Source organism: Onychomys torridus, chromosome 14 (assembly GCF_903995425.1).
Source record: "Onychomys torridus chromosome 14, mOncTor1.1, whole genome shotgun sequence".
Taxonomy (NCBI): domain Eukaryota; kingdom Metazoa; phylum Chordata; class Mammalia; order Rodentia; family Cricetidae; genus Onychomys; species Onychomys torridus.
The window spans coordinates 24,366,527-24,393,993 of NC_050456.1; positions in this window are offsets into that span (position 1 = coordinate 24,366,527).

A 27,467-nucleotide genomic window follows, 5' to 3' on the forward strand; every position below is an offset into this window, starting at 1 on the left:
GTGCAGCCCAGATGCAGGAGTGTGGTGGGAATGTCTTATTCTGCAGCCTGGTTGGCAGATGGTGTCTTAGGTGGTCTTGCTGCCGCCGAAGGCTTGCTTGGGCCGAGCTCGCCTCCAGGTCGGAGAGGATGGTACAGGAAGTGCCCAGGCCTGCTTAGGACCCAGGCTTCCCACTCTCCAACCTGGAAGCGTGGGGGAGGTGTTCAGAGCTTCAGGTCTCCCTCAGCCAGAGCTGTAGACCCAGCAGCATCCTCTTCATTCCTGCTCAAGCTTGTTTCCGCCTGGCCTCCTCTCCTGTTTCCTCAACACCCCCCCCCCCCCCCACCCCACCCCCCCCCCCCCCCCCCCAGCTGCTCCCAGCTCTTTCAAAAATCCCCTCCAGGAAATTTGTTTGTTGCTACAAAATAATGCAAATCTGTTGCAGGGCTGCCAGGCAACAGGCTGTCTCTGTCCGTCCCGTGTCCCGTGAGCACTGAAGAGGGAGGGTGGGGCAGGTCCTGAGCATTTCAGTGCACCCTTGCAGACACCCCGATGGGATGGAGAAGCTGAGCCTGTGCCATCAGGGACAAGGCAAGAGGGTTCAGCTGTGTGTCTAAGGGAGCCAAGCTCAGCCCCAGGAAAGGCCAAGCAAAACCCTCAGATGTTCCAAGGCCTTTCTTTCTGATTAATAAACAAATGGTTTATAGACATTAAACTTTTGTATGTATTTCAAAGCTAATGTTTCTTATACATTGAAGTTTTTGTGTGGTTGGACAGGTGGCTCAGTTAGCCTGGGCTACGTGAGACCCTGCCAAGAAAGAGCTGGGGGAAGAAAGGAGAGAGGAGATAAAGGGAAAAAGGGGGAGGGGAAGGGGGGAGGGGAAGGGGGGAGGGGAAGGGGGGAGGGGAAGGGGGGACGGAGGGAGTTGTGGGTCAAGCACTTCATGATGTGCTGTAGGTGGCACGTGGCAGGGATGTAAGTGCCCCGCAGGTGGGCTCCCAGAGACACCCTTTCCGAGCAGAGTGGGAACGGGAGGGAGACGGTTAAACAAGACTGAGATAGGCTGAGTTGACGTCAAACTCCTCTTAGTAGCCGGTTTGGGTTATTATTGTTTGGAGCAGGATCTCACTCTATCGCCAACTGGCCTTGAACTCATGGCCTTCCTCCTCAGGCTCCTGAGCGCTGGGCTTCCAGGAGCCGCCATTGCCTCGCCTGCTTATCACTGTCCACATTCCTCCCAGCCCACCCCAGTCACTCCATGGCCTAGATGAAGGTCTGAGGCGAATGCTGTCTGCTCCCCTGCTCCTTTCTGTTCCTGCGGTAGATGCCGCCCCAAAATTAGGCTGTGACCACTCTGAGAGGAATGGAGTTTGCTGGGCTCCTCCTAATTGAGGCAAGGTGATAGCAACACACATCGGCCATCTGCCACGTACCTGGCCCTTGGGTGAGTGCTGAGCGTAAACACTGCTGACTTCTTGGTAGGTAGGTACCTGTGAGGTAGATGTTTTCCTGCTTGACAGATGGGATTCTGGGACTCAGAGAGATTAGTGACTGGCCCAAGGTCACATAGGGGGTGTAACAATTCGAAACCAGGCCAATTTGAAATTCCGTGACTGATCTTGAGTCTTGTCTTGTCCTTGGGACATGCTACATAATGTGCAGCCCTTTCCTGCAAAATCCAGCACTTAATCCACATTCTCACCCAGCTTCCAACTCAAAGGTTCATAGTTTCATGGCACCCATAAAAGGGGGCCAGAGGTTCCTTGGAGGCCGCAGAGATGTGAGCATTTCATCGTTGGCTCTCTGAGATGGCCTGGGAACTGCTGAGCAGGAAAACACAAGGACAGGTAAGACACACAAGGCCTCACTGTGTCTTCTCTAAGACATAGACCTAACAGGAGGCAAGCCAGAGCAGCTTTGCCTTACAACTTCAAATACAAAATATGCTTCCTGTTGGGTGGTATTCTACAATTAAATTTAAATTTATCCCACATGGTCAGCTAAGTGTTAAAGGAGTTGGGATAGAGCTGGACCAGGGCAGAATTCCTGCTCCCTTACAAGGGACACTGATCCTGTCCAGCCTCACAAACAGGGTCTCCCCACCCTGTCTCCAGGTTGTGTTTAAGACCTAGGACAGAACAGGCTGCAGACACCTAAGAACTTCTGTTTGTGTGGGTATGTGTCTGTAAATGTGTGTGTGGTGCTGGGGATTAAACCAAGGGCTTTGTGAATATTAAAAACAGGTACTCCCCTGCCTCATAACTAAGAAACTTTCTTTTTTATACCCTGTGGCTTTATACTATATATTTATATTGAGACAAGGTCTTGCTGTACAGCCCTGGCTGGCCTTAAACCTGAGACTACCTCCTGCCCTAGCCTTCTGGGTGCTGGGATTGCAGGGCATGTGTCTCCCACACCTAGTTGGCCTTACACTATGATCAGCCTGTTCCACCCTAATGCTGGGATTTTTGTTCTGTTTTCTTTCTTTCTTGTCAAGGGCCATGACACTTTCCTTTTCTGTTTGCTTGTTTGTATTCTTGCTGTTTTGTTTTGTTAGGTTGCAGGGGGTGGGATGGGGTGGGGTCTCACATAGCCTAGGCTAGCCTTAAACTCACTGTGTTGACAATGATGACCTTGAATTCCTGGTCCTCCAAGTACAGTGCTAGGATTAAGGGCTCACAACACCACAACTCTCTATAGCTAGGAATCTTTCCTTTGCTTGCTTTGACACAGGACACATTGCAGCCCAGACTGGCTGGTACTTACTATGTAGTCAACAGACCTTGAACCCCTGCCTCTACCTCCCAAGTGCTAGTATTACAGGACTGTGCCACCACACCCAGCTAGAACTAAGATTCTTAAGCGAGGCCCACAAGCTTGTCTGATGAGCTCATCAACCCTTCCCTCCCTCCAAACAAGCACACTGCCTCTGTTCAACCAGGCTTTGTCCCTGGAGAGGGGCTGGCTGAGGGCAGCATCCTTGACCTGCCTGAGGCTCACCATGGCCTCTACATCCTATGCTGACTTTCTGGACTAACCAGAGTGCCCTCCCCTCCTGCCTCTCAAGCTTAGCAGCTGTGGGAGTGGGCCAATGAGGGACAGCTCAATGCAGCTCAGTCTCAGCAGTCATGAGCTCCTTCTGTTACCTGGTAGTTTCTAGCCTTCTGGAATGTTCATCATTGTCCATCATCACCATATCCTGAGTGCTGAGACGCCGTGGGCTTTGACTTTGCATAGGCAAATGTACTTCAGCTTTGGATGATCAGACTCGAGGCTGCTGCAAATCTTCATTCTCTTATTTCATCTTTTGTGGAAATAGAGTATTGTGTTTGGGGGAAGGCTCTGGGACTGTGTCATAGCTCCAGGTTGTTGGAGCAAAGACAGAACAGGCCGAGACTGGGTGGATGGGAGAATCGACTCCACTCTTTGCAGCAGGGTAGGCTCAGGGAACGGGCATGAATAGAGGGAAAGTCCTGGGGGTTCTTGAGCTGCTTGACTGACCGGGGCTCCCCAAACTTCCTTGTAGCTCTGGGCCCTTTGGCCTAGCACTCAGCAGCACTCTGGGCTCACCAGCTGCTGCATCAGAATTGCTTGATGCTTCTTTGTGTGTGTGTCTGTCTGTCTGCTTTTGAGGTAAGATCTCACTCTAACCCATCCTTACCTTGAACTCAATCCTCCTGCCTCAGCCTCCCAGGTCCGAGGATTACTGATGTGTATCACCAACACCCTACCTTACCTAAGAGCCTGCCTAAATTACACATTCCTGGGTTCCACACCATGTCTGAGGACATTCTGACCTCAGAGGAGGGGAAGAGGCCCCTCACCTCCTGGTAATTCAGTGCGCATTTGAGAGTTTTTGTTTGCATGGGCACGCCACACCTCGCATCGCTGATAAAGGCAGTCCTACACCAGATACTGTTCCTCTCAGCCAGCTGCCTCACTGCAAGATGCCGCTGCCACCTTGCATCTCAGTGTCTCGGTGTTCCCCGCAAAGGAACTAGCCAGTTAGGTGTGAGAGCTGCAGCCTTGTTCCCAGGGCACACTCGTCAGCGTTCTCCTCTGCTGTTGCCGGGTTTGGGCCTTGCCCTGCAGGACTCTGGCCAGTTGACAGTTTGGGAAAACCCCCAGGGAGTGGCAGAAGCAGCTGTAGAGGCAGGAGGGAGGGGACAGGCGCCGCCAAGGGCTGGCATCTTCCTTCCCTTGAGTGCCGTCTGGCTTCCTGCCCAGGTTGGGGCCCTGTCCCACTCCCTCCTCGGCCTGGCTGTAGGCTTCTCCCCTTTGAGTGCCCGCTTCCCCCTGTTCACGTGCACCCACTTCCTCTGGACCCCCATGCCTGCTTCTGTTCCCCCCCCCCCCCCCGCACTGTACTCCCTGCCAGGTGGACCTCCCCCCACATCAGCCTGCAAATTTGACTTCAGGGGCTCCTCCACTGTTTTTAAGAATCCACCAGGACACAGAGTTCATTCCTCCCTCCTTCTTGAGGTGCCTGGGGCCTGGCATGGCTTTCACATCTGTCTCAGAAGGTCACACCCATCCCTCATATTCGTGGATGGTCACTTCTCCCCTACCCACAAATGAATGTAAAAGAAAAAAATTTTAATTGCAAAGCCCTCTGTACACCTCCCACTCAACACTGTCTCTGAAGACCCGGTGAAGAAGCAAACACAGTCCCTTGCCGCTCTTGTGAGCTCACGTTCTAGTGGACAAGCGGACCAAGAGATAAAGACAAGACGATGGTAAACGCAGACTCCCAGGGCAGGGGTGCGTGCTGGAGTGTGGAGTGATGGGTACTGAGGGTGTGGCTTATCTTCACCACACCCGCTTCTGAAGCCAGCAGAAAACCCACCCCAGGCCAAGTCCAGGAGAAAAAAGCCTTGAACTACTCCAGACCACAGAGCTAAAACAGGAACCAACTTCCCTTCCCACCCGTGCAAAGCTGTGGCTGTCAGTGTTGGAGAGCCAGCAGGTGCTTTGAGTGCTGACAGGAGGCGGGCAGTGACCCCCACACATATGAGGGATAGACGTGACCTCCCGAGACAGATGTGAGGGATATGCCAGCTCCCAGGTACCACAAGAGGAAGGAAGGAATGAACTCTGAGTCCTGGTGGATTCTTGAAAACAATGGAGGAGCTGATGAATTCAAATTTGCAGGCTGGTGTTGGGGAGGTCCACCTGGCACAGGGTACAGTGGGGGAACAGAAGCAGGCATGGGGATCCAGAGGAAGTTTGTGCACTCAAAAAGTGTGGTGTGTGTGAGCACTAAGCACTGTGTAAAGTCAAAGAACAACTTGTAGGAATTGGTTCTCTCTTTACACTATGTAGGTCTTGAGGACTGAACTCAGGTCCTCATGCTTGAAGGCACACGCCTTTAACCACTGAGCCATCTCATTGGCCCTGGATTTAGTTTTTGTTTTGCATTACAAAAGTTTATCTAGCAAAAAGTTTCATATGAAGATGTACATGACCCAGTTCTACACCCCAGTCAAACAGGCTCTTTGGGGAGGGATGTGGACTCCTCTGCTCAACCTCCATCATGTAGACTCTTTCCAAGGCTTCTAACACGATGGTGTTTCCTTGTGTGACCACCATCCCGATGCTCTTCTGTTGCCCACTAGGTGCATCTCCACACACTCATCAATCAGATGTAGTGTGTGTGCTCTTGCACATGCCACAGTGCTCATGTGGAGGTCAGGGGACATCTTTGGGGGAGTAGGCATTCTCCTTCCATCATGTGGGTTCTGGGGATTGCACTTGGATCTCCGGTTTTGGAGACAAGCACCCATTACCTGCTGAGCCATTTTGATGACCTGAGGTTGGTTTCGTAAATCTGAAATCCTTATGAATTATGTAAGAGCAACTAGGATAAGTTCATTGTTCCTGTCCCCCAAATATTTGTTTGTTTTGTATAACCAGAGGATGATGTGCAATCACAATGCCTTCTATTTGGAATGAGTGGGTTTAGAAGAGGTAGCAAGCAAAAGAAGAAGGGTAAATCACAGCTGGGCGGTGGTGGAGCCCATCTTTAATCCCAGCTCTCAGGAGGCAGAGGCAGGAGGAACTCTGAGTTCGAGGTCAATCTGGTCTACAGAGTGAGTTCCAGGACAGCCAGGGCTACACAGAGAGACCCTGTCTCGGAAAACCAAAAGAGAAAAAAGAAGAAATCATATGGGGCAGACGGGAAAGCAGCGGGAAGAAGAAATGCCGTCAATCAGGGGCTCGTGACATGGGGAGAGACAATGTGCAGTCCTGACTGAGACACAGTAGAGGTGACATCACCACCCTGGAGCTTCCGAACATCCAGCCGAAGATGACAGGATGCCAGTCAGCTGGAGTTCTGGATCCAGAGAGTCCCGGGTGGAACAGAATGACCCCTCAGGTGCGGCATCCAAGTGAAACACAGACAGAAGCGGGTAGATGACATCATCCGATTGGGCTTTACAAACATCCAGCAGAAATCACCTGTGGAGGAGGAGGTGGCGGTGGTGGCGGTCAGCTGGAGCTCCCACCTGAGCTGTCTTTCCCCAGATACGCTTCTCATGGCAGAAGCAGGCCTTTTTAGATCACAGGATAAACAGAGTCACCCCTATCGGAAATGGTTTACCTTCTGACTGTTCTCAAGGACACAATGTTTCCACTTGGGCTCTCCTGGGTGCTGTCCCCTCCCTGACACAGCCATCTGGACAGCAAGTCCCAGAACAAAGGGTTTTGGAGGACACTTCGAAGTAAACATGCTTGGGTCTGAAATGGGGGGAGGCAACCCCACTTCCAGAGTCAGCTTCTCAGTGAATTAAACACAGATGACGGTGTATAAATACGGTGTAATCGCAGCCCGGAATAGGTAGGTTACCCACCACAGTCCAGTGCAGACGCCACACTGACCTGCAGCCTCAGCAGCCTCAGCTCCCACAGGCTCATGCGTCATTCCAATTCTGTGTGATCCAGCCTATCCAGGACGAAAACCAGTTGGCTCTTTGAGCTAGGCTTGCCACAGTGACGGACGCTGATACACAGGCAGGGAAAGGACACGGGAGCAAACAGCTTAACGGGGAAATGCCGGCTTTTCTTCAGTGCCCCCCCCCCCCAAAGCTGAGAATTCATCTCAGGCACCTGACATGATGATCCAACACAAATGTGCAGTCCTTAAAGTGTCCTCGGTATTATTCTCCTTGGTACCTACCCTCTGGGGAAGAGCATGCCAAAACAGCAGCTGCCCAATACAGGCTCATCACCAAAGAGCTGCCCCTCCTGAAGCCAGCTTGACCCATATCGGGTTCTGGCTTACACAGTCTGGCTGTGATCTGGTCATTCAGATGGACACAGAGCCCAACACCATCTGGGTTAAACACCCCCAACCCCCACCTCAGCCAACACCCAGTGGCTGTACACGGCAGAAAAGTCTCTGGGCTGAGGAAGAAGAAAAAGCAGACAGTGTTCTCCACCAGAGTGTTGTGTTCCTTCAAAGCTCTATGGGGTGACCCCCTGGCCACTCGCTCTTCTTAGTGGACCATGGATCCTGGAAGGAGCGGGATGCGCCCTTCCTCCTAGGATTTTAGGCCAAGTCCTTAGTGGGAGCCAGGCAAGGACTGGGCCTGGCTCCTTTTCAAGGATAACTCCAACTCTGCCTACTTGCCCTAGGCCCTTCTCGGTCCCCACCCCTCTCCGCAGTGTCTACCACACAAAAAGAGGCAAGCGGGGAGACGGGGCGGGCGGGCTTGGAAACTCCCGCCACCAAGCTGCCAGCCGAGTATAATTAGCCCTGCTGCTTTCACAGAGGCAACACTGTGTGTTTGCCAAGGCCCATGCCTTCTACTGTTTGTTGGCTGCTTCTTAGAGCAGTCAAACCTCCAAGCTCCCTTCACCAGGGAAAAAGAAAAGGCTGAGACAGAAGGACGTGGCAACAGAGCAAATCGGAGAGGCCTGAAGCTCTAATCCTAGGTCCTGGTGGAGGCCTCAGGGTGGCTATTTCTCCACCACCACCCCCTCAGCTCTCAGGCCTTCTGCCCCGTGCTCCTTAGCCACTCATGTAAGTGAAGTCAAGAGGGACGACGCATGGGCATCTGCAGTCAGCAGCTGCCTTTTCTGGCTGAGGGTTTTTGTAACAGAAACCTCTTGGGCTCCTGGGGGCTGGTCACAGGGCCTCAGCTGTCCCAGACAACATGCTTCAAGCGGTTTTGCTTTTGAGGAACCCAGGCCCTCAAGGACATCTGTAACTGATGCATGTCCCAAGGCCTCTACTGGCCACAGCTCCATTCCACACACACCCTCTGGCTTCCACCCACTTATTTCCATCCTGAGCTTTGGGTCGAAGGAGATGTGGGAAGATGTTGGCTGCAGCATCTTTTCTGCTCCTAGAATGCCTCCAGGCCGTGTTGAAACTTTTAGAGAAAGGAAGACAGCTTGAAACACGAATCCTCGCCCGCATGCTCGGGTGAGTGTGTGTGTGTAGTTGAACGTGTGGTGCATGCCTGTAATCCCAGTGTTCAGGAAACTGAGGCCAGAGAATCCCTAAAGCCCAAGAGTCTGACCCCAGAGAGCACACGCTACTCTTGCAGGGGCCCAGGATGGCTTCCCAGCACCCACATGGTGGCCCACAATGTATGCTATTTCCATATAAATAGAAGAAAATGGAAAAAGCTAGGTTGGATGACATGTGTCTTTAATCTCAGCACTCTGGGGGCAGAAGTAGGAAGGTCTCTGTGAGTTCAACGCCAGCCTGGCCTACATAGTGAGTTCCAGGCTAGTCAAGGCTACATAGAGAGACACTGTCTAAAAAAGAAAAAAATAATAAAGAAAAAATAAAATTTTCTATAAATTTCCTGAAGTTCTCTTCAAAATTATATATATATATATTTTGTTTTTCGAGACAGGGTTTCTCTGAAGCTTTGGAGACAGTCCTGGACTAGCTCTGTAGACCAGGCTGGCCTTGAACTCACAGAGATCCGCCTGGCTCTGCCTCCCCAGTGCTGGGATTACAGGCATGCGCCACCACCACCCAGCCCAAAATTACATTATTAAGTTAATAAATTTGACTTTGGGTGCATATGTGTGTATATTTTCATGTGTGATTTCCATGTGTACAAGTTTGTGTTTGTGTACATGGAAGCCAGAGGATGATCCTGGCTGTTGTTCCTCAGGACTCATCCACCCTGTTTTGTTTTTCAGATTTTTAAAAATTTTATTTTATGTCTATGAATGTGTTGACTATATGTGTGTATGTAAGCTACTGTGATGGTGCTGGGAACCGAACCTGGAACCTCTGTGAGTACAGCAATGCACTTAACCACTGAGCTGTCTCCAGTGCCCACCCTGCTGGTCTTTCCTGGGGGTCTTGAGCTCACTGATTAGGCTGTGATGGCTAGCCAGGGAAGCCACACTCAGCTTTTTATGTGGGTGCTAGGGAATTGAACTCAGGTCCTCATACTTGCATGATAAGCATTTTACTGACTGAGGTATCTCCCTAGACCCATATTTGACAACATTTTATTATTTTTCCCCATAAACTCTCATATATATATATACTTTTTTTCCTGCCTTCTAAGAATTAGGATTAAAGATGTGGGCTACCAAGTCTCTCTCTCTCTCTCTCTCTCTCTCTATATATATATATATATATATATATATATATATATATATATATATATATATATATATATTTTTTTTTTTTTTTTTTTTTTTCTTTTTTCCTAGACAGGGTTTCTCTGTGTAGATTTGGTGTCTGTCCTAGATCTCTTTGTAGACCAGGCTGGCCTCAAACTCACAGAGATCTGCCAGGCTCTGCCTCCTGAGGGCTGGGATTAAAGGCATGTGCCACTGCCACCTGGCTCCTGACTATATTCTTAAATGGAAATCTACCCATTTTGTGGATGCTTAGTTATTTGATATGCACAGGGAAAGTTGTTTTCTTCTTCTTCTTCTCCTCCTCCTCCTCCTCCTCCTCCTTTTTCCCCCCTCTTTTGAAACAGGGTTTCTCTAAGCCTGTCTGTTCTCCACAAAGCTGAGAAGCAGTATGGGATAGGCTGGCCTGTTCAAAGGGACTGTTTACAGAGCTGGAAGAGAGTGTGGAAGCAATGTAGGGGTTGTGTGAGAGCCTGGGGTTGACAGGAGCAGCATTAACATTACCAAATGGAATCCAGAGAAGAAAGGAGCAGTGACCTCCCTTCTGGGGTCAGAGTCTTATCTGGGTGACCTTACTGGGGGGGGGCAGTCATCAAGGAAATGAATGGCTTCCCTCTCTTCCCTTCCTCCGCTCTTTGTCTGAGACGCCCACTGAGCAACACTGGAAGTCAGCCAGAAGTCCACAGCATGTAGGCCTGCAGCCAGGGGCTGATGACCCCCACACCGCACTCACCCAACAAGGCATCTGGAGGGTTAAACTCACCAGTCCATACCAAGTGCTCACGCACATGGCCTGTTACAGGTGCTGTGGGACCTAAACACCTGTTATACAGCATCTGTCAGGGTAGGAGCCAATCAAGCAGGCCCACAGGAGAGGTTGGAGGTGGAAGCCAACAGTGGATGCCAGGCCAGGCTGGCCACTGGAAACAACAGTAGCCCCTATGAACTGAGTGCCCTGTGTGTCAGGGCTGAGTTGGTCCCCAGCACACGTGGGGTAGAATCATCCCTGTATCTCAGAGGAGGAGACTGATGCTCAAAGACATGACACTTCCTGCCTAAGGCTACGAAGCTAATAAAACCTGGCTCTGAGCCACGTAGGCTCCGCTATGTTCTTTCCATCTGATGAGTTCTCTCTAGACAGTGGTGCCTATGAACAAACTTTACAAAGTATAATAAGAAAAACCAGAATTGAGAATATTCTCTGATGCCTGGCAGTGGTGGCGCGTGCCTTTAATTCCAACACTCGGAAGGCAGAGGCAGGTAGATCTCTGAGTTCGAGGCCAGCCTGGGCTACAGAGCAAGTTCCAGGATAGCCAGGGCTATACAGAAAAAAACCTGTCTTGAAAAACAAACAAACAAAAGATTTGGGGGTGGGGCTGGGAAGATGGTCCAGCAGGTACAGTGCTTACTGCACACACACAAGGACCTGATTTTGGATCCCCAGCATCCATGTAAGAAGTCAGGCATGTGTCAGCACATACCTGTGACTCTAGAGCTGGCAAGGCAGACAGAAGGCCCTGAGGGCTCACTGGCCTGCCAGTCTAGCTGAAACTCAAAGCTTCAGGTTCTGCATGAGACTCTGTGTCAAGAAATGATGTGAAGGATGACCCACTATCGGCCTCTGGCCTCCACAAGCTCTTTCCAGGCCAGTATACCCACACACATATGAACACACTTGCAGACACCATATATACAAGCCAACAGATAAAAAATAAAAATAGGACTAGTAAGATGGCTCAGTGGTAAAGACGCCTGCTGGCAAGCCTTAAAAGAAAGAAAGGAAGAGGGCTGGAGAGATGGCTCAGAGGTTAAGAGCACTGGCTCCTCTTTCAGAGGACCTGGGTTCAATTCCCAGCACCACATGGCAGCTCACAACTGTCTGTAACTCCAGTTCCAGGGGATCTGACACCTTCACACCAATGCAAATAAAATAAAGTTAAATAAATTATATAAAAAATAACTAATTAAAAAAATAAAAAATAAAAGAAAGAGAGAGAAAAAAGAGGGAGGGAGAAAGGAAGGAAGGAAAGAGAAAAGGGAAATCCAGGCATAGCAGCACATGCCTCTGGCCCCAGAACTGGGCATGGGGGACGAGTAGCTCCCTGAAACTTATCAACCAGTGTAGTCAACTCCATGAGCCTCAGGGTTGGTGAGAGACCCTACCTCAGAAAGTAAGGAGGAGCCAGGTGTGATGGCGCATGATTTTAATGCCAGCACTCGGGAGACATAAAGCAGGCAGATCTTCATGAGTTCAAGGCCATCCTGGTCCACAAAGTGAGTGCCAGGCCAGCCACCCAGGGCTACATGCCGAGATAATGATACAAAGCTGTAGCTGGAAGTTTTCCTGTGTCCTGCTCTGTCCCACAGCCACTTGGTCCCAAGTAAACACACAGAGTCTTATATTAATTACAAACTGTATGGCCTATGGCTCAGGCTTCTCCCAGTTAGCTCTTACAATTTAACTCAGCCCATTACTATTAATCTATGTTTTGCCACGTGGTGTTACCTGTTCTCTCACATCTTGCTTCTTCTGGTGGAAGTTCACAGTATCTCCTACTCCATTCTTCTTCATCTCCATCTCCAGTCTGAATGTCCCGCCTGCCTCTAAGCCAACCATTGGCCAAACAGCTTTATTATCAACCAATGAGAGCGACACATTCACAGCCTACAGAAAGACAGCCCACAGCACTGCTCCTTTTCCATCTAATCAAAAAGGAAGGTTTTAACTTTAACATCATAAAATTATGTACAATAAAACAGTTATCAAGTAAGAATTATAGTTACAATATCTAGGCTATTTGTATTTGGTAAAATTAAAGAAAATATTCTATCATCTATCCTATCTTTGAGAGTCTAAAGTTTTATCATAACTAAGGAAAACTAAAATCATACCTAGTCTTTAACTCCATCAGAGACTCCAGAAGGACATAATATTACCTAAGTAAACAGGAAGTGAATTATAAGCAACTTCCAAAATCCTAGAAATGACAGAGACAGCTGGCTGCCTGGACGGTCATCCAAAGTTCCTCTGCAATGTTAGAGTATCCATCATTAGCCTGCAGGCCTAGAGTCTCTGGCAGACTTTCAGTGAAGCAGAAAATTTGAAGAATTGTCTCGTCTATTGGCAAAGTTCATCAGTCACTTTCTTCCATGTCCTGCAGAATGTCTGGCAGTAACTTCTGTGAAGCAGGAAGCTGAAGGACCATCTTGCCTGGTTTTGGCAAAGTTTAGTGGTCACTTTCCCATGGGTCCTGCACATCCAGTTTATATAACATACTGTCAAGCAATCCAGGCAAGAGTAGTTTCTTGCTCAAATGGCCAGTTTTTCCAAGAAGAAGATAAACTCTATATAGAGTGTCATCAATGCCCATCTTCTTCTTTGAAGTAAATTGGTGCTGCCAAGAGCAGACATGTCTCATTGTCCAGAAAAGTCTTAAGTTTTAAAACATTTTAAATGCTATATTCTGTAGGTCTTTGAAGTGTTTGAAGATTACTTACCTAATTGAAATATATCCGTGTATACCTAGAAAATTTAACTAACAGGACTGTAAGTTTGATTATCATAGATGACTATTTAACTGTATTTCTTAATTATTTATATTACAATTTTTAAATGAGTTGCATAAACATAAATACCTTAAACAAGAGTAGAAATATATATATATATATATATATATATATATACAGTATAACAAAATTAACTTCAAATTTGTATCAATGAACTAAAATCCATACTAATATCAAATATGTAAGATTAATAGTTGTTTTTTGGATTAAAGTAGATTCAATAATCTACCATTTTGTCCTATCATTTCTATATCATATCCCCTTTTCTTTTTTTAGAAAGAGATTGACTATGACCAATAATGATTTGTAACCAACCCCATAAACAAAGATAAATATCCATAATCCATATTTTGAGAATGTGGGCATAGTTTTTTAGGCTATTTTCTGCTGATTGGGAGCACTGATAATCTTTGGGGGACCCTGAGAAAATTTAAGATTATGGTCAAGTTCTGACTGGAGTAGTCTGTGAGCTGGATCATCTTGGCCAGCAGCCTTGACCCTGTTCTGGATGCAGAACTCAGAGGAAACTGCAACAGAGGCATTTTGAGATGCTGGATCATCTGGGCCCTTTGTTTTCATTGGTGTCTGGTCCCTTCATCCTGAAAATACATTTACTTTTAAAGGTAACATACATATGTGCATTAATACAAGTATAGACTGTGCATTGTATATAAGTCAGCCAAAGATAATTTCTTATTATGTGTTTGAGCAGGTAAAATATACATTATGTGTCTTGCAGTTCTTTCTGGTTTATGTTTTTATGTTTGTAGTCAGGATTTCAGGGGGGTCTTCCTCAATCAAATCTGATCATCTTTAATTTTAAATGAATCCATAGCCTCTCATTTCCCATGGAAACAAAAACATAACCTCTCCTCCAAAGTGACATACCTTTTGACTTAAATTTTGGAATCAAGATGTTTTTAAAATATGTATGTTGGTTTAACCCAGAAGCTTTTATAATTAAATGTCTCATAGCAGTCAAAAATTTTAAAGACAACATAATAATATATATAATCCAGACTCTGTGCATTTTTCATCCTCATGTGGCTCCTTTTCTTTATTTTACTTTACTCCCCTTTCTAAGGATTTTATTTTATTATTTTAAAACTATATATTTCGGGCTGGGCGGTGGTGGCACACGCCTTTAATCCCAGCACTCGGGAGGCAGAGCCAGGTAGATCTCTATGAGTTCGAGGCCAACCTGGGCTACCAAATGAGTTCCAGGAAAGGTGCAAAGCTACACAGGGAAACCCTGTCTTGAAAAATCAAAACAAAACAAAACAAAACAAAAAACCAACCAACCAAACAAACAAAAAACCCAAACAAACAAAAAACAAAAACCACCTATATATTTCTGGCTGGAGAGATGGCTCAGAGGTTAAGAACACAGGCTGTTCTTCCAGAGGTCCTGAGTTCAATTCCCAGCAATCACATGGTGGCTCACAACCATCTGTAATGAGATCTGGTGCCCTTTCCTTGTATGCAGGCAGAACACTGTATACATAGTAAATAAATAAATCTTTTTTTAAAAACCCTATATATTTCTTTTTCATGATTGTCTGTACCTTCTCTTTATTCTCCCAAGCCTATGTATATTTTTAAACACACTGTAACCCATTTAGAGTTTTTTCCATCAGAATCTGTTTTATTGTGTCTCTAATCATTTTCTAACCATTGCTTTAAACTGCAGCGTGACTAGGAACAATGCAGCATCCTTGGCTGCTGGCCCTGCCTCATTCAGCTTTTCAACATGGCGCAAGTACTAAGGAGTCACTCTTATCTCCCCAGTTCTGGGAAGCAGTATTACATAGTATGCTTGTGTTTTTAAGCCTGTGGCTGTGCTCTCAAGCCTGCAGGAAGAAGCTTCTCTGTACCATAGCCTGTGGGAGAGACTTTGGAAATCCACCATGCTGCTTAGTGCATGGCAGCTGGTGGCCAGTGGCCAGCTCCATCTCACAGACAGCTGTCGGGAGATGTGTCTCTGCGCTGCTGTTGGCTTGACACTGCGAGACTAGGAAGTCCAGTGTGGCTCTGTTTTTGTGCATTCAGAATCTTTAAGCTTTCTTAGGTCTATTTGGAACAATGCTCCATGTTAGGCACCAATTGTAGCTGGAAGTTTTCCTATGACCTGCCCGGTCCTGCGGCTGCTTGGTCCCAAGTAAACACACAGAGGCTTATATTAATTACAAACTGTATGGCCTATGGCTCAGGCTTCTCACTAGCTACCTCTTACAACTTAACTCAGCCCATTTCTACTAATCTATGCATCGCGTGTGGCTTCATGGCATTTCCTGTTCTCTTACATCTTACTTCTCCTGGCAGCAGCTTGCAGTGTCTCCTGACTCCACCCTTCTTCATCTTCATCTCCAGTCTGAATGTCCTCCCTAGCCTTATTCTGCCTTGCCATTGGCCAAACAGCTTTATTATCAACCAATGAGGGCGACACATATTCACAACATACAGAAAGACATCTCACGGCACAAAGTCTAAAAATAAAAGGAAGGAAGTCATCAATGAAGAGACACCTGGCATGTTCACACATGTGTGAGCATCGGCGTGTACACATGCATGCACACAGTCACAAACTGCCAGTGTTGTTTACTACTATTTGTTATGCGAGTTTCACTTAGTATCTGTCCATCAGTCTTCACGGATTTTTTTTTAATCCAATCTTGGTGTGGTTGGGCAAGGGTCATGGAGGCCACAGGATGTCAGTAAGTGTCTTGTTTTATCGCTCTCTGACTTATTCTCTTGTGACAGGGGCTGTTACTCAGGCTACCTGGATCTAGGCTATTAGGCAACAAACTCCAGTACTCCTTCCGTCTCCAGCTCCCGTGGCATTGGGGTTGCAGTTTCTTTCAAGTGCTGGGGACCAGCTGCTCTGTGCACCTGCTCTGATGGGCTGGAACCCTTCCCTTCCTGTGATGTGTGTGCCAGGTGTGTTGCGACAGCAATGAGGAAGGTCACCACTTTCCAAATCACTAGGGAGAGGGAGGGCCACCACAACAGTGAATCCAACCAGGAAGTTCTTAGAGCTTTAGAACTGGTATATAGGCAGAATATGGAAGAGTTTGGAACTCTGGGCTAGAAAAGCCCTACACTGTAATAAACAGAGCTTAATGAGTCATTCCAGTGGAATTTGAAGAAATGTTGAGAGAAGTGTAGACAGTGGAGGCCCAGCTCATGGGGTTTCAGACAGAACTCTATTGGGGACTGAACTAGAGGCTACCTATGTTATATTTTGGTAAGGAGTCTGGCTACATTCTTCTCTTGTCCTGAGAACTCAAGTGAAACTGAATTCGAAAGGTGTGACTCCTTTGTTTGGCAGAGGTGATTTAAGATAGTATTGCATTCAGGCCGTGGCATGGTCTCTACTATGTGTTGATATATCTGACTCTGGGTTTTTTATTATTAAGACCAATTAGAATTCATGCTACACTATTCTTATTCAGATCTACAGCAAGTGAGAGCAGAAGGACAGGAAACATGCAGTATGGTGGGAAAAGAAATGATTTTAAATTTACAGACAAAGCAGCTGTGCTTGTTACAGTGATTAACACCACCAGTAACCCTGTGGGCCTGGGAAGATGGCTCAGTGGTTAAAAGTACTGGCTGCTCTTCTAGAGGACCCACGTTCATGTCTCACCACCCACATCAACTGACTCACAACTGTCTGTCCAGCTCCTGTGAACCTGAAGCCTCTTTTGGCCTCCATGAACACTGACACACATGTATACAGATATACACACAATTAAACATAAAATGAGAGAGAGAGAGAGAGAGAGAGAGAGAGAGAGAGAGAGAGAGAGGAGAGTTCTTGCTTTGCTGCTGTTCTGCACTGGAATAACAGGAAAGATGCCCTGAAGACAAGACCCCACACATCAAAGTGTCCATCTTGTGAAAATGCAAAGTATTTTAAAGGAGAGAACCTTAACTTATAATGCAGCTGAAAGGGTTTAACACACACACACACACACACACACACACACACACACACACTTTCCAGGCACACAGAGACCACTGCAGCTCTGGTCCAAGGAGGTCAATCTATATCTTGAGCTGGCAGTGGGACTTGGCAATGTCATCCATGTGGTACTGATTTTCTAAGAATGAAGAAACACAAGATTGGAAGGGTCATGGAGTCTGACATCAAGGTCCCAGAGAGCTGATGAGGTCGGGCATGTGTGTCAGGGTCAGGGTCCCTGCAGGGAAACACTGGGTAGCCATCACATGAGGCTGTAAGGTACCGTCCAAATTGCAATGGAGATCCCAGGGTATGAGGGATGGAGTGTTTTCCCAAGAGAACTGCAGACACAGAGTAGAACTAGTCCAAGAAAGAGACTACAGGTGCTTCAGGAGGCAGAGCTGGAGCCCAGAAGATTCCACTATGAGCCCCAGATGCCACACATGGAGCTGAATTATTTGTGTTTTCCCTGTGGTATTTCAGACTTCACTCTGATTTCTCTGCTGTGCCTCATTTCTCCTTTTTGGAACAAGAATGTTTACTCTGTATCATTGTGTGTTATTGGTGAAATTATTAAGGCCACTCCACGTAGTTAAAAGGGAGGTTTATTTTGTGGGGTAACTTACAAATGAAGGGATAGGTTGCAGGGTCTGGGAAAGGTATGGCGCAGTCCTGCCAGTGTTCTCTGGAGAACTCTGCTCAGTCTACCTCCAGTGTCCAGGGTCCTGGAACCAAGAGAGCCCTCTCCTCTCGATCCTGGGTCTTCCGCTTCCTCCCTCAGCCCCGCCTTGTGGGCGTGACCATTACTGAAGCCTCACTGGGGGTTGGAACTTCCAGGCCAAGGCTGGGATGGCTACCCACTACAGTGTGTTAGAAGTATATATAACTTGTCAGATATTTTGTTATAACAGTGAGGAAAGTAACTAAGAACACAATTTAGCATTTTAGGTCAGTTTGTTTGTTTGTGGGCAGTCTCATGTATCTCCCTACCATGCAGTCAGGGATGACCTTGGCTCTTAACTGATCTGTCTCTGTATTTCAAGAGCTGGGAGTTCACCCCAGCTCCATTTTGATTTAAATTATTATTTTAAAGTATATAGTCCAATGCCACTTATTACATTCACATTCTTGGGCAAATATCATCACCATCCATCTCAAGAACTTTCTCATATTTATCGATTGGGAGAGAGAAACCCTATTTCATTTTTTAAAAAAAGAATACAAACCCTTATTTTAAAAATGTATCTTGGATATTGTATTAGTTACTTTTATTATCACTACGACAAAAGCAACTTAAGGGAAGAAGGGTTGTTTGCTTACAGTTTAAAAGGATACAGTTCAGCGGGGAAAGCTTGGCAGCAGGAGAAGGAGGCGGCTGGCCAGACTGTGTCCACTCAGGGAGCAGAGAGATGAAAGCTGCCCAGCTCACTTTCTCCTTTTCATTCAAGCCAGGACATGGGACAGTAGCCCCACATTCAGGGTAGCATTCCCCCCTCAGTTAAACCTTTCTGGAAACACACTTGGGGTTTGGGTCAATATCCTAGTTAGGTTTTCTATTGTTGCAAAGAGACACCATGACCACAGCAGCTCTTATAAAAGAAAACATTTAACTGGGGCTGGCTTCCAGGTCCCAGGCTTACTCCATTATCATCATGGAGGGGAGGCAGCTGAGAGTTCTACCTGTAGATCTGCAGGCAGCAGGAAGAGAGAGTCCCTGGGCCTGCCTTTAGGCTTCTGTAAACACAAAGCCCACCCCAGGTGACACACTTCCTCCTAATCTTTTCAAATAGTACCACTCTCTGGTGACCAGGCATTCAAATCTATGAGCCGAATGGGGGCCTTTCTCTTTCACACCACCACACTAATCAAGTTGACAATGAAGACAAACTTTCACAGACATCATTTTGCACTGATATATAATGCAGCTTCTCGCTTTCTATTCAGCGTTGAATATGGTACTTCCTGTGTATTTGTATTGGTCCTTACCAGTGAGGGCACTTGCACCCCTCTGTTGTCAGACAGCCTTGCAATGCCTCTGGTTGGCTCTAACCATCTGTTTCCTTTCCTAGAAGATCTCCTGTTCTTCCCCCAAGGCTACACTCACCCCTCTCCTGACTCCAGGGCCTCTGTGTCCTCAGGCTTTGCTGGCTCGTTAGGTTCCAACCTTACTGTCTTTCCCCAGATGAATTGCTGCTGGCTCACTTCTGGCATTGTGGAAGCCCAGCACATGTCTCCTTGGGGCCGTTTCTCCTGTGCTGGTGGCTTTTGTTCCAGATGTGATAAACGGCACTAACAAGTTGATGTCCCCTGTGTTCATGGCCCTGGTTGATACAGATCATGCGGAGACAATAGGCGCCATCTTTGTTCACAGATGTGAGGGGCTAGGCCCAAGTTTCCAAACTTTATTCATTCAGGTATTTATTCACATCCGAATGTGCTGGCACCTACCCTGGCAGGCAAGGCTGCCCAGAGCTTATTTGTCTTTCCATTCACACCCTAGGCTGTTTTCCTCTCTGAGATTGCCTTACCTTCTGGTTAAAAAAATGGTTATGAAAAAAAGGAGGAGGAAATGGTAGAGAAAGCCCTTCCTCCCAAAACAAACACAGCAAGATTTGTGTTTGCCGGGCACGGTGGTGCATGCCAGTAATCCTAGCACGAAGGAGAATGGGCACAAAGATTGAGAGTATGAGGACAGCCTGGGCTACATGGCAAGTCCCTGTCTCAGACATACAAAAAGAGCTCTGTGCTAGATAGAGTAGGATAATAATAAGATGATGATGGAATGGGAATGTAATAGTAACAATAATTACTATATTCTCTTGACACCCATGGAGTCCTCACTGGGGTTCCCCCACCACTACCATTTTACAGCAAAGGAAAGAGGCTCAGAGAATTTAAAGTCATGGGGACCAGCCAGTTGACACCACAAGTGAGTGGCTCCAGGTGGGTCTCTAAGCACCGTGGTTCACACTCGGGTTGGTCAGTGGCCCTAAGGCTCAGTGTAGACACTGAGAAGAGAGACTGAGCCAACATAACAGAGCTAGAAGTAGCCAGACTTGGGAGAAATACCCCAGGTGCTGTGAGGGACAGGGTGAGCCGAACCGACAGCTGGGGATGGCTAAGGCAGGTGCCCTGAGAGCTGGCCCTTCTAAGAAAGAATTGGGATGGAGACAAAGAGCAGAACATGGGGAGGACCTTTTCTGTGTTCAGGTGGCTGGGTCACACTGCCAGGAAATGGTGTGGTCTCTACAGGCTGAGAGGTAGGTGGGGCTTTGGGTCCTCGGCTGGTGGAGTTAGGGTTGGAAGCAGGTTGTGTAGTCCTGATGGGCTGTCTACACAGGGAAGACTCAGTTAGGTTGTGTACACACGAAGAATGGCGGGTAGCCATCTCTCTTGCCTACCACACCTGCAGAGGTGATCCCTTTGCACTGTCAGCCTCTTGACCTGAAGAAATCTCAGCAAAGCAGAGATAGAGGGAGGGGCCCTAAACCCTTGGGTTGAAGGAGGCCTCATCCACAGGATAACTCTTTGGAGAACCCCACCCAGTTCCTTGAGGGTTGGCAGAAGAAAGTCTTTAGAAGGGAGCAAATGTCTAAGAGACCACTTAGGAGACAACTACTTGCCCCTTTGCTCACTCCTGTCCTTCTGGGCTTCTTGGAAAATACTAAGGACAAGAATAGCTTGGTTACTAAAATTGACAGGCACTTTAGAACCAACCAACCTTACCAAGTGTCCAGGCCTTTGGGAAGTGAGGCCAGAGGCCAAAAAAGGCCGGCAAAATGGGCCAGCCCCGCTCACAAAGGGCCTCCCAAGATGAGAGCAACGCGCAGGTACACAAACCACAGTAGAAGCCCCGTGGGGTCAGAGGAGGACCGGAGTAGAGGACCAGCAGGCGGCAGTGGGAAGGAGAGCAGGGAGCCATTGGCAGGTGCTCTGAGGGACAGGCTGAGTCCAGCCTCCCACTCAGCTAATTCTTCTCGACGGAGGGCCAGGGGCTTGGGGAAGAGATGTGAGAGAAACAACGGAAGACACACAGAGGAGTATTCCCATTTTCTGGATGTCTGAACTCCGACTCCCTAAAGAATTGTGAAGAGACAGGATTTGATTGGGAAGCTGCCTCAAGAGAATCAGTAAGACTTCAGTCTCTGGTAGAACTTGGGGCTGCCCTGAGATGTTCATAGATCCTGGTGAATTCCTGAAAAGGGGGACCCTGGCCCAAATTCTACCCCAGGTCTAGGAGAGCTGGCACGGTTCCGTTTAAGAAACGGTTATGGAGCATGTCCAGGCATATGAACCTCCGCACTGCCACCGGCTGCAGAAAGTCCTGTTCTTGAGACGACACAGGCAAGGAAAAGAACAGCTGCCTGGGGACCTTGAGGGCAGGAAGTGGCACCTGGATGTCATTAGACAGAGAACGTCTGTGGATGCCTGGTGGACAGCTGGCCTAGGAGGATGATGAGCTCCAGCTTCCTCCCGTGTGATGCGTCAGCATATACCCACTCTCAGGAAAATCCCAGGGGTTGGGCTGGAGGTGGGAGAGGGGCAGCCACGCTGTACTGAGATGAAGTATCTGCCCCCTCAAGGAACAAGAGCTAAAAGGAAAAAAAAAAAAATGGTTGAGATGCAAAAAGCAATTCGCTTAAATTCTATATTGTGAAATCTATTATAAGACACAAAAGAGCCGGGCACAGTGGCACGTGACTTTAATCCCAGAACTCAGGGGGCAGAGGCAGGCGGGTCTCTGTGAGTTCTAGAACAGCCTGGTTTACATAGTGAGTTCCAAGACAGCCAGAGCTATATAGAGAGACCCTGTATCAACAAGACACAAAAATCCACATTCCATAAGTATAAAATTTGTACAATGAAAGCTTACAAATAAAAGACAGATAATAGGCCAAGGAAAAAGATCCAATTACACATGACAAGAATAGTGAGTTCTTTCTTATGTGAACTCATAAAGGAACGGCAAGGCTGGCGATCAATAAGACAGTTCATTAAAAAGCCAAAGACAGCAGCGGGCAGTTTGTGTGGAGTTCATGTTTTCCACGTGGACAACCTTAGATGAGTCACAGTGAGGAAAGTCTACAGCGGTTCAAAGGCAGGCACAGCTGGCCTGTTCTAGAACCCCTTCAGTAGGGATGGTAAAGACAAAAATCAGGAAGTTCTGTTTGACTTGTCAACCGGCCAAGTCCCACGGAGACAGCGCTGACGACTCAGGTAGACTTAGACCTGCCTCGAAATGGATACTGTTATTTCTCAACAATATCCGCGCCAGCTCAAAGGTGAGACCAACAAGGTTCCAAAGATCAGTTTAGATCGTCACCATGAAGAGTGAGTAAGTCAAGACATTCAGGGCTCGGTAGCTCGTGAACGAAATACAGACAAAGGACATTCAGAGTCCCAGATCTCATTCTTTCTGGACACAGGAGCAGAACTCTCTAAGGACTGGTAGAACTCAGTGTGGCCAAGGCCGAGAGGGCTGGCAAACCTTCCCAAGCCCTGCTGGAGAAAGCGAGAACAAGCCAGGTGGTTTCGGAAAAGTGTGTGTGTGTGTGTGTGTGTGTGTGTGTGTGTGTGTGTGTGTGGATAGTAACACGTGAACTGTGAACTGCCTTCCGTCTGGAAATTTCATGTCTGGGAGTCCACTGTCTGACATCCTCATGCAAGCAAGGATCATGTGGCATTGTTTTTCTAGCAAGGTGTTGGGAACAACATGAAGGGCCTAAGAAGGAAGTGAGACAAGAAACTCATGGTATAGCCCCGCAGATTTATATATACTGACTCGGAATGATCTCTAAGGCACGGACACGTGAAAGGAGCAAGCCAAAAAAATTGACACATGTGGCATTGTGTGTCATCATTTATTTAAAGTCCTTCACATCTCCTGAAATTATATCTTTTATAAAACAACAACAACAAAAAACCAATAACAAAAAATAGTTGTAAGCTGGGACTATAGCTCAGGGGTAGAGTCTAACACGTTCAAGGTCCTAGGTTCAGTCTCTAGTACTTCCAAAAAAATATCAAAAAACAAAACCCCTTGTGACCCCAGGCTCAGGAAGCTGAGGCAAAATCACCACCATGACTATGAGACCAGCCTGAGCTATAATATGAAACCTTGCTCCAAAATACCAACCAACCAACCAAACAGCCCAAAACCTCAAGGCAATTTTCTTTTCTCTAAAAATCATCATAATAGGGACCAGGGAAATGTCTCAGTCAGTAAAGTCCTTCCGATGTGAGTACCAGGAGTGCACATGTGAAGAAGCATAGTCTAAATGAGGATTAAGTAAGTTGATACAGCAAAATGCTGGAGTGGAGCCTAGCACATAGATGCTGTAGCTACTGTTACTTGTGTATGTTTAACATAAGCTTTGCTTCACGGTGTTGGGCTCTGTGGAGATTCTCATCCTATAAGGCCCTAGTTCACATGAACATGAATGGCAGAAGAGGGATGCCTGTTGTGCACAACTACAGGGAGAGGAGAGCCCTATCTTCCTGTGAGGGTGGAGGGGAAGGCTGAGAAGACACCAAAAGCCACTCTCCAGGCATCAGGCTCTTACCACGCTCATAAGAATTCATGTCTGGGATTGGATGTGGTGTCCCATGCCTTTAATCCCAGCACTCGGGAGGCAGAGGCAGGCAGATCTCTGTGAGTTCAAGGCCAGCCTGGACTACAGAGTGAGTTCCAGGAAAGGCGCAAAGCTACACAGAGAAACCCTGTCTCAAAAAACAAAAAACAAAAAACAAAAAACAAAAAAAAAAAAAGAGAGAGAGAGAAGAATTCATGTCCAGGGTTGGATGTGGTGGCCCATGCCTTTAATCCCAGCACTCAGAAAGCAGCGGTAGGTGGATGTTTCTCAGTTCAAGGTCAGCCTGATCTATTTAGGGGTTCCATGTTGTGGGGTATTTACCAGAGAAGACTTCTCGGATGTGGGTTTAAGTCAATAGAAAGTCTTTATTAGCCAACAACTACACTGGGTATTTGGGATTCCAGTGTAGCCCTGAGCCTTTCTGGGGATGAGCTTTTAAGCACAAAAACCATGCCCCAAGTTGACATAGTTCAGTTAACAAGAACAGTCCAGCCAGAAGCCGAATGTTGGAAACCAAAAAGCAAGGTTAGTACATTTAGAGGCTTTCCCAGAACTATGGACTTGATGGATGAGGTCTTTGTCTTCATTTTTGGCAGGTGGTGTGTCTGTGGGCTGAGTTTTACAGCCTGAATGGTACTTCCATCATGGAGGCACTTGTGCAAAGGTCTGGGGCCCTGTTACATTCTAGGCCAGCCAGGACTGCATAGTGAGATTATCTCAGACAAGCAAGCAGATGGACAAACAGAATTCATTTCCAACTGGGCTGAGGCTATCTGAGGAAGCCATTATTGCTGACTGAACAAGTGAAAGCCGTCTGCCCAAAGCCACACAATTCACAGATGTACTAAGGAGCGTGAGGCCCTGGAATGGAGACAGACGTGTCTAATAGTAATTTCTCGTCAGGACCGCCAGCCCTCAAATAACAACACAAGGAATTATTATTAATTGTGAAAGCTTGGCCTATAGCTTAGGCTTGTTCCTGACTGGCTCTTATAACTTAAATTAACCCATTTCAATTAATCTACATTCTATCATGTGGTGTTATCTCTCTTCCATCTTGCACCTCCTGTTTCCTCTCTGTGTTTCCTGGCATCTTTCTCTTTCTTCTTCCCAGAGCTCTCTCTGCCTGAAAATCCCATCTACATCTCCTGCCTAGCTACTGACCATTCAGCTTTTGATTACACCAATCACAGCAATACACCTTCAGACAGTGTACAAACATTTCACAACAGATGTGTTCAAGACCCTCCTGTGGGTTCTGGTCAAGAACCTCTGACACACAGCTAGACCAGCAGTGTCTTAAGTGACTCTCCTGCTTTGGGGAACCACATAGATTATTGCTCAGTGTCTTCAACAGCACTTTCCACCTGCAGCTATGAATAGTTAATTTTTTGATAAAAATTTGATGAAATCTTCTCTCTTCCTTAATACCGTACTTCTGGAAAGAAAATTCAACAGGGGTGGCCGGTTTCCCTGAAATAAGGACCTACAAGCACTTGTAAGCGAGGTGTGGTGGTTGGTACCAGAATCTCCAGCGTTCAGAAGGTGGAGGCAGGTAAAGGAGAAACTCAGGGTCGTCCTTAGCCACAGAATGAGTTTGAAGCCAGCTTGGTCTTCGTGAAAAGCATGTTGTGGCTGGGAGTGAGAGCTCAGTGGCACCGCTCTTGCTTAAGACCTTGGACTTGGCTCAATTTCTAGCACCAGTACTAAGAAAAAAGCAAAACAAAACAGAGAGCTATTATTTCTACAGCATTTAAAATTGATTGTGTGTGTGTGTGTGTGTGTGTGTGTGTGTGTGTGTGTGTGTGTGCTCTTGGCAGAGGCATAAGAAATTTAATGCGTGTGTGTACTGCTGTGAGCAATATGAGTTAATACATGCTCTTTGGAGAGGATCCTGGCAGGACCTCAGGAACTAGAAAACGTTCATGCTTTAACACAGTAGTTTATTTTCTGAGAACTTACCCGAAGAACATAAACGCGAAAGGAAAGTTATAAAAAGATGCACTTTCTGTTTTCACTGCTTTCTTACTTAGATGTGAAAACCTGGAGACTAAGTATCCTATAGAGAGGATCATGACATGATACAGTCATTTGGTAAAAACGTTATTCAGTTATTAAAAAGTGGAGTGCTTGCCTAACATGTCCAAACCCTGGGCTCAATGATCAGCAGGAAAAGAGGAGGAGGAGAAGGGAAGAAAGAAAGGAAGGAAGGAAGGAAGAAAGGAAAGACGGAACGAAGGAGGGAAGGAAGGACGGAACGAAGGAAGGAAGGAAGGAAGGAAGGAAGGAAGGAAGGAAGGAAGGAAGGAAGAAACAGAGGAAGGAACAGAGGTAGAGACAGAGAGAAAGGAGACGGGCTGGAGAGATGGCTCAGTGGTTAGGAGCGCTGGCTGCTCTTCCAGAGGACTCAGGTTCAATTCTCAGCACCCACATGGCATCTGTAACTCCAGTTCCAGGGGAGCCATGGGGACGCCCTCTTCTGGCTTCATCCGGTACCAGGAAGACACGGTGCACAAAGATCCGAGCAGACGTAACACCTCCATGCATCAAGAACAAAGTAAAGTTTAGAAAACGAACGAGAAAGAAAGGGATGAAAGGGAAGAGAGGGGTGTGTAAGAGCATGGAAGCTGCCCAGAGAACATCAGGAAGCAAGTTTACCCAGTATGACAGTGACAGCCATGTCAAAATGTTGTGCACCTGTTTGGGGGCCTACGGAAGTGAGCTGGATCATTACCTAGTGAACCCCAGCTTACAGAGGGGGCTCAACGCATGTTATTGGAAGAAATGCTCTGTTCGTGTTGCTAGGATATCTGGTGGTCCCACTTAAAAGCGAACAAGTAAAAATACAGCGAACTTGGATCTAAACTGGCCTCTGTGCTGGCCTCAGCCTCCACTGAGGCCTAACCAAGGCTTTCCCATGACTCACACATCCTCTTTAACTGTCTGTTGCTGTCATATAGCCGCCTACCAACTATTTCCAGTAGCACAGGGCCCCTTTATACCTTCACATGAAGTGCAGGGGTTTGTTCTCACCGATGGAGCCTCGAGCATGTTGGGCCAGGGAGCCGAGCTACATCTCCTCTCTTGATTATTTTTATTTTGAGACAAGATCTTGCTTGTTGCTTCGGGTTATTCTCAACCTTGGTTGGCTGCCAAAAAGTAGATCTTGAACTTGGGATCTTCTGGCCTCAGAAAAAAGTGATGGTGCATACCTGTATCCCTGCAGTGAGGAGGCCGAGTTCAAGGCTAACTTTGGACTACATAGCGAGGCCCTGCCTCACAAGAGAAAGGAAGGAAAGAGAGAAGAGAGGGAAGAAGAAAAAGCTACTTCCCTTAAAAACCAAAGACTTTTTCAGTGAGATGTGAAGATACTGTAGAGAAGGCAAGAGTTGAGACCCTGCACTCAGGACAGTTTACTCTCAGTCCTTAAGGGAAAGAAGCAAAGCAATTTGGTGGGAAATAGAGACAGCTGGGACCGTGGCTGCACCAGCCTCCGGGAAGCAACTGTGCAGGGAAATGCTGTTTTGGAAAGACAGGGTAGGCCACCGAAGGAGTTGTAAATGCTTTGGTAGCCACATTTAAGAACTAGGTAAATAAAAAGATAAACCCAGCATGATGGCGCACCCTTGTAACCTTAGTTAGCACTCAGGAAGTGGAGGCAGGGGGATCGGGCGTTCAAGGCCAGCCTTGGCTACGTATCAAGTTCAAGGACAGCCAGGGCTACTTGAGACCTTGTCTCAAAAGTCCT